Source organism: Meleagris gallopavo, chromosome 4 (genome assembly GCF_000146605.3).
Source record: "Meleagris gallopavo isolate NT-WF06-2002-E0010 breed Aviagen turkey brand Nicholas breeding stock chromosome 4, Turkey_5.1, whole genome shotgun sequence".
NCBI lineage: Eukaryota > Metazoa > Chordata > Aves > Galliformes > Phasianidae > Meleagris > Meleagris gallopavo.
This window is the reverse complement of record NC_015014.2, coordinates 8358361-8366462: the sequence shown is the minus strand read 5'-3', so window position 1 is coordinate 8366462 and position 8102 is coordinate 8358361.

The following is an 8102-nucleotide window of genomic DNA, read 5'->3' as shown; positions in this document are numbered from 1 at the left end:
CTTCGTACTATTTTAAATAAAAGCACAGATTATAGATGATTGACAATGGGGCAAGCTTGCTGCTGCTGTTAATACTGAGAATACTATTTGCTGCGTTGTCTCACAGTTTTCAATAGGACTACCTGGGGAGCAAGGTATTACTGAGCATAAGCCAAAGTGGCAGCCTCTTTCAAGAAATGATGGGCAGCAGCAGAAGTAACATATGTTTTGCCTCAGTGGACTGGCAACCTATTCTGCAACATTTGAAATTATTTTGGTGAAAAGAGTGTACTTGTGCAACTACTTTTTCTGACATCAGGCCTCCAGACTTGCTCATTTTGACTGCTTTTAAAGATTCAGCAAATTCAACGCTGGTGAATTCCTCACATATGCTTACCGTAGTGGATTTGCATGCTGCATATGGGTGGTTTGTGTATGTGGGGGAAGATTAGAGAAAAATAATTAAAAACAGGCTTAAAAACAGGGATGAGAGGGTAGATAGAGGATCTGTATATGGAAGGAAAATGGAAGGAGAGGTTTCAAAGACGAGCAATGCATTTCATTTCACATAAAAGAAAGCATCTCATGTTAGTAAAGTTTGCTGGTTATTGCATCTTTGCTTTGAAAAGTATTTACCACCCCAAAAATCACTAAAATTTGGTTCAGTGTAAGTTCAGTGAGGATGATGCTGGCTATGGCAGATGTATATTCGAGTTTGAGGTGCTGTTGTACACATGTACATCTGGTCTTCTAAGCCTCAGAAGAGCACTGGGAGGCTGATTTTGAGTATTCTTACAGAATGTTGCCTTTGTATTCTTGAAAGAGATTTTTTTTTTAAATAAATTTGTTAAACATACTGTATTTACAGTAATGTTTGAACTACAGCTTCATGGGAAGCTACCAACTGTATGACAGCTAGAATATTTTGTGCAAAGAATATTCCCACAATATGTCGTTTGGGATATGTTTGGGGGAAAGCCAACAATTTTCAAATGTTTCATATTGATTCATGACTCTCCAAATGTTATTTTAGTCTTCTAGATCACAGAATGTGGTATGTTCAAGATTTATTTCTTTTCCATATATTAACAGTTGTTTGTCAAAGGTCTTTGTCCTTATTTTTAAGATGTACTTTTGCTGCTGTTCTTTTTTTTCTTTTTTCTTCTTTTTTTTTCTTCTTTTTATTTATTCACATGGTTCCAGAATATTTGATTTTTACTTTGGGAATACTTGGACTCTTGGTCTTTCCCTCATACTATTAACATACTATTTCTCTGATTTAAAAGGGATTGCAAATTTTACACTGCTTACAAAAGCTAGATTCAAGTTTTATTTGCTGCTTGAAGTCATAAATGTGGATGATGGCTAAGCCAATTAGGAACAAATTTGTTCATCTCCCTTCTCATTCCTTGATCATCTTTCTTGTTATTCCTTGACGTTTCTCAGCCTGTTTATCATTTTTCTGAAGCAAAATAGAATAGTGGTTAGAAATAACAGTCTGTTGGGGTCTAAACAACTCTCCAGTGTATAGCATTTTGTCACAGCACAATATCATACCTCTGTCCTACTGAATTTGATGCCCAGAAGAGAGTCTAATAACATGCAGGAAAAAGTGTATAGAGTGAAATTACAGACATAAGAAAAACAAATTGGGATATTTTACATTCCCTAAGAGATGCCTTTGAACAACTGAACTTAATTGTTAAAAGGCTCTGCTCTGTCGCCGAAGACATTTTGTAAACTAGTAGCTTTGTATAACCATAATAGTTCTGTGTAGACAGCATGATATTGCAGTTTTCGAAGTAAAATTTTACATCTAATTGTTAAAAAAAATTAAAATAGCAAGCTGTCAAGTCAGAGGTCCAGGTGCTTGTTAAACTATATACATTGCTTGCAATTAATTAAGTTGGTTGTATTTATGTATAAACGTTCTTATAAATACGCTTATAAATAGATTTGTATCATGAGAAATTAAACAGAAAAAGCATCCCTTCAAATAGAAAAAAAGCATATAATGTAGTTCTTATATGCCATAACAAAGTCATAAAGAACAGAACTCCAGTGTTATATCTCCTCTTTTCCAGGTTCCCTTTAGCTAATTTCATCTTGTTTTGCTCCCTGACCTCTGAAATGGAGCATTCATCCAATGACAGTCTGCTTTAGGCATATCTCTCTTCAAACCTCAACTTTTTCCACTTATAAACTCTTTAAGGTCACATGTAAGTAACCAAAATATATGCATGTTTATAGCAATCAACAGTGGTGCAGAAGTGCTGTAGAAGAGCACATGCTATCAGCACATCAGAGTGGTGGTAGTACTGGTGCATGGAACTACAGTTTGCTGGAAATAGCAGACCACTTGTTTGTGTAAATTGGCTTAGAATTGACATTTCTCATGTGCATCTAGTTTAGGTGAACACTGTTCTTTGGGAGCATGGCCTGACCTTGCTCTGAGCATCTTTGGTTAGTATGTCAGTGGCTCAGTGAGTGTACTGACATTGTTCCAAGGCAGCCAGAGCTCAGGCTCTCTACAGATCCTAGCTAGCCTTCATTTCGCTCCACCTTCCCCATGTGCAAAAAACCTCTTCCTGTGCTGGAGTAAGAAGTGTAGAATGACCCCCAATTTCTTCTTTCCTTATCCATCTCTGGTGTCCTCAATTATTCTCTGCATTATATACATATTTTTTTTTTTTGCCCTGGTACTTAGAGTACTTAGACCTGTGTACATGTAGGGTGGAAGATGAAGTAGTGCACAAACTGATGGAGAAGTCAAAGAAAAGTTCTTAGTAAGCATCATAAAAAATGTTGATTGGTCTATTTGTAGATTTATATAATACAGTGGCTCTTGTGGCAAAGGCATGAAATTGATAGCTGAGTAGGATCTTTAATTGGTATAGTTTAGGATTCTGTGCTGTTGCTGGAGATTCCACAGACCATCTCCAACATGGAAGGACAGTGAAGACACAAAGGCATCATCCCCTATCTCTTTTACACAGATGAAAAACAGTGTGAATCAGTTAGCTGTTGCTAAACAAAATCGTGATGCTTTCTGATCCTACTGGTTTTCCCAATGGTCAGTTTGTCGTAGATTTTTACCATATCTAACACAAGTCAAGGATTTCTGAAGTGTACTCCATAATATTCAGCAAATACACATGTATGTATGCAGTTATGAAGTGTCTTCCTTCTACTTTGCTTGAAATTAACAGGTTCACAGAATCATGGAATCCTTAAGGTTGGAAAACCTCTAAGATGATCTAGTGCCACCATCAACCCATTACCTCCGTGCCCACTAACCACATCTTTCAGTGCCACATTTAGGCTGGATGTTAGGAAATATTACTTCTCTGAAAGAGTGGCCCTGGAATGGGCTGCCTGGGGAGGTGGTGGAGTCACCGACCCTGGAGATGTTCAAGGAATGTTTGGATTTTGTGTTGAGGGACATGGTTTAGTGAGTACTATTGGTGATGGGTGGATGGTTGGACTGGATGATCTTGAAGGTCCTTTCCAGCCTTGGTGATTCTGTGATCTGCGCATTTCTTGAGCACCTCCAGTGACGGTGACTCCACCACTTCCCTGGGCAGCCTGTTCTAATACTTGAACACTCAGAGAATAATTTTTTCCTACTACCCAACTTGAATCTGGTGCAACTTGAAACCGTTATCTCTCATCCTGGTAGTAAATACAAAGAGTGGTAATATACCTGAAGGCAGCTTAAAATAGAGGCCCTTGTGCATTTGTCCACCAGATACTTTCAGAGCATTTAAGATGAAACTTCCTGTTCCTACTCCTCTGATGTGTGACTTTTGGGAGGAAAGCTGAGGAATGCAGGTGATGCCTGCAAGCCTCAAAGCTCCCTGTCTCTCTAGAGAGACAGAGAGCAAATCATCTGAATTCTGTGCATCGTTCTGACTTGCGTGCTCCATAGTTTGGAGCCAAACATATGGTAAGTGGCTGTGGGCAACATCCTTCAAGCTGGCAGGACAGGAATGCTGGCTGTCAGCTCGTCTGCCCCTTTCTGCTGCTTCCAAGGAGCATCCACGCTATCATTTTCATACTGTTATTTAAGCAGGCACAGACTTTTTTTACAGATCCACTAGGAAAGCAATCATGCACTCCAAAAGCCTATGAACCTGAGCCAAATATAAACAAATTAAGGAGAGAGAGCAGAAGAGTTGCATCTGTCAGGTCAAGCTGGGTGCAAAATGGCTTTAGGAGCTGCTGAAATGGAAGAGGAATTTTACCACATTGAACTTCTCATGAGAAAGCAGCCTGCTCTTCCGCATCCTCCTCTCAAGGCCTGTGTGAATCAGCCCGAGTGGTATGCAGTTTTCAGTATGACTCCAGAAGAAAAAAATAACAAAGGGCCTGAGAATCCCGAGGAGATAAAGATGCTTATTATAGAGCCCTTGTACTACTAAGCTGTATTTTCTCCCAAGGGCAAAATGTTAACAAGTAGTAGCGGTCAGCATGAATAGCAATTTAAAAGCATTATTCTCTTTTCTAGAGAAAGACTTTGAAAAACTGACTTCATCAAAAATCCATTTCCTTTCAAGTATTTTACTACTACATTATTGATACCGTTTCCTTTTTAGGGTATCATTTACACGTAACTATAATCCTTCTCTTTCTTCTTAACTAGTCTGTGCCTGCTCAGGGTCTCTTTTGAATGCCGGATACGATCTGTAGAAAAAGAGCAGGGCATGCAGATTGTTTTTAATAGGGAAAGATCAGGATATGTACTTCAACTTGATGAATAACTATGTATGTAGATGTCTGTGTGCCTATGCACAGAGCATATGCTCATGTCCTCACGTGACTTGCTTTACTCTCTTTCTTAACATATCACTGACCTTTTTATCTTACTTTGATGTAGTGGTGTGGGCTGTCTGAAAAATAGTTGCTGCTCTTGGGAAGGTCAAAAGAGATTAACAGATAGATACCGCTAAAGAACTAGACATCAACAGTCAAATGCCATGCTTGATACCATAACTGTTAAGCCAGTGATGAGATGCAGTATACACTCATAACAATTTTGTCAGCCACTCAAACTGAGTAACACAGATTTAGTTGTCTGCGTCTTTACCCTGAGGTATACCTTTCCTCTGGGCTGAAGAAAACTGAGAATCGGTGGGATCAAACTCAAACAATTAGATCGATGTTGTCTCCCTTTTTTTGTGACTTGTTTTGCTTCCCCATATGTCATGCGTTTCGGCATGAAAGTTGGAAGCCAGGTGCAAAATGTGATGCTATTTCTGCTCTTCCTTTGGGACAGCAATGATAGTTCTTGTGGAATAAAGAGCAAGGGATTTTGCTCTTGGGGGGATGGGAGTGGCTATGTGTTCAACACCAAGTAAATATATCTTGTAGTTGGAAAGATCCATGCATAGTATTCCTCAGGTTGTTACCTTTTCAGCTTCTAAATACTTTTATTTCCTCTTTAATGTAATCCCCAGCTACTGGTAGGGCTATGCAGAGCTTGGATGTTGTTAAAATCTACTCTTCTAATAAATTTACCAAAGGGAATCTCTGTTTCCCTGAAAAATCTCAGAGAAGCAAAGGGAAGTGATGTGATGGCTGCGAGGATCAGTGGGGTTAGGAATAGAGAGCTAGATGTAGAGTTTTTAAAGGACAGAAAGGACCAGAGTCCTGAAAATCTCATTGGAAGAAGCAGATAGAGATGTGTACAGAGACAAATGAATCCGTGATCCATCTGGCAAGCTCTGCTTAGAGGAAAATATTCCTTGTTCCACGTATTTTTTCTTAGCATATGTAAAGCAATACACATTGTTCCAGTCAAAATTATAACCTTCATGTAATTAACATAAGTACAGTCATGCGAGACTCTTCTAATGCACAAAAAGACTCATTTAAAAGCATTCTTAAACATGCTATTTCTGGAGCTGACCATAGTTTTGGATGCCTAGGTCTGGAAATTTATGTTTGATAAAATCATGAGGTCAGCACATGTGACATGGGATACATGATAGCTGAAGTTACCTTTAGTCTTAACTGAAACTTTAATTCTTTGTCCATAAATAAACATTTTAATATGAGATTTCTCCCTAGACAGATGTTGTGGTTTTCTTTTTTTCCTGGAAATCAGCACAAGTCCACTAGTAGGATTGAAACTGTTTCCTAATCATTTTTTGTCAAATCAGTCTGTATCTACAGGTATATAAAGTTACAATTTCACGTGTTTAGGAAATTAAGAAATACATTAAGAAATGTAATTAAGCCTGTTTAGCAGTTTCCCCTTACTTTATAACCTGAGGGGTCAGGTCCAGTTTAGACTGTCCTGGATTTCTTGAGAAGAACAGATCTGCATTTTCAAGCTCCACTTATGCCCAGCTGCGTAGGGCAGGAAATCATAGAGTCATACAATGAATCATACAGTGAATGGCTGAAGGGATGTTGAAGCCCATCCAGCCCCCTGCCACTCACCTGATCAAGTTGCTCAGGACTCCATCCAACCTGGCCTTGAGCATCCCCAGGGATTACAGAATCATAGATTCACCAAGGTTGGAAAAGATGGTTTATCCAGTCCAACCGTCCACTCACCACCATCATTTCCCCACTGAACCATGTCTTTTAGTACAATGTCTAAACATTTCTTGAACACCTCCACGGATGGTAACTCTACCACCTACCTGGGCAGCCTGTGCAGTGCCTTACAGCCCTTTGAGTAAAGAACTTCTTCCTAATGTCTAAATTTCCCCTCGTTTTGTTTAAAACCACTTCCCCTAAGCACTTTGAAGGCCATATTATCTTATTTCATTAGTGCTGGAGGATCTGTGTAGCTATTTTCATGCTAGTTCCCTAGTTCCAGTAGTATCTTTTCTATGCCATGACAAACGCATACAAATTGTGTTAGGAGTATTTTTAATGGTGACTTGAGAGATAGCATCAAAGCAGGTTAGTCATGCAAAATTCACTAGCTGTAGATTAAAAACAAATACTTGTTTTTGTATGTGTATTTAATAGATGGAAATATTTTGCAGTCGATTGTAGTTCAGGGTATAGCCTCCAAAGTAAGTAACCATAAGCTGTTAAGAATTGATCTCAGTGTTTAAGTGTGGATGACATGTATGACCCAAGAAGTCTGGAATAGATTGCAGTAGAGATACGAGTTGTGTCCCGCGTCCCACTCATTCCTCTACCAATCACAAAATTTTGCTCTAAGTTGGCTGCCCTATTCTGCCTTATAGTTGCAGACCACCTGCTTTTCCTCCTCTTTCCTTTAACCTCTGTCTCGAGGGAAAGCTTACCCCTGTAAGTTATCTCCTCTTTTTGTCACAGCTTGCTCTATGTACAAAATAGGGATAGAAGAGGAAGCCTGAATTCATTTACTTACCTTTACTGAGTCACAAGAGACAATGGATGCAGTCTGTCTCCAAATAAGTATTTTTCTTGCATCACAGCAACATCCATGTAACTTGTGTAAGAAAAACTCTTTGTCAAATTTTTCTTAAGATGTGTTTTGAAGGGGAGAATGTACAATGCAGGCAGTGCTAGAAAGAAATGGTTTCCAGACAGGATTTTCCTCTTCAGACAATAAAGTAAACTCTGTCTCTGCCCCTTATGTCTGTAATTGGTTCAAGGTGGACTGCCCTGGGTAAACACCGAAGGGGTGGGAGGGGGATTAAAAATGATTGTTTGCATGGAATTTACATGGTGAAAATCTGAACATAAGTTTGACAATATTGTTTCTAAAAAGTCATCTTTCACACTGGCTTTCACAGCCTGAATGTGAAAGTTTCTGAACAGCACTGAAAATTATTGAGGCTTTAAGGATATGCTTCAGCATCTTCCCCATGTCTGTCTTCTTGCTGTGCTAGCTTTGTGCAATGCTATGTTCTTCCAGAAAAAAGAAGAGAGTAACAGCTGGTCCTAATTATCTTAACTACAGTGTGACTACACACACAAATGTCCCACATTTCCATTTAGTTCCATTGCTTAATGAATGAGTTAATTAAAAAAAAAGAAATTGTGGTGTTTGTACTCTGCTTCACCATTTGTTTCTGTTTACTCACATCAGTGAATCTCTGCTCACATGATTTCCCTGATCAGGAGCCAGCATATTTGATCAGAGAACAGAGCTTTGCAGAATTTAGCAGGCACAA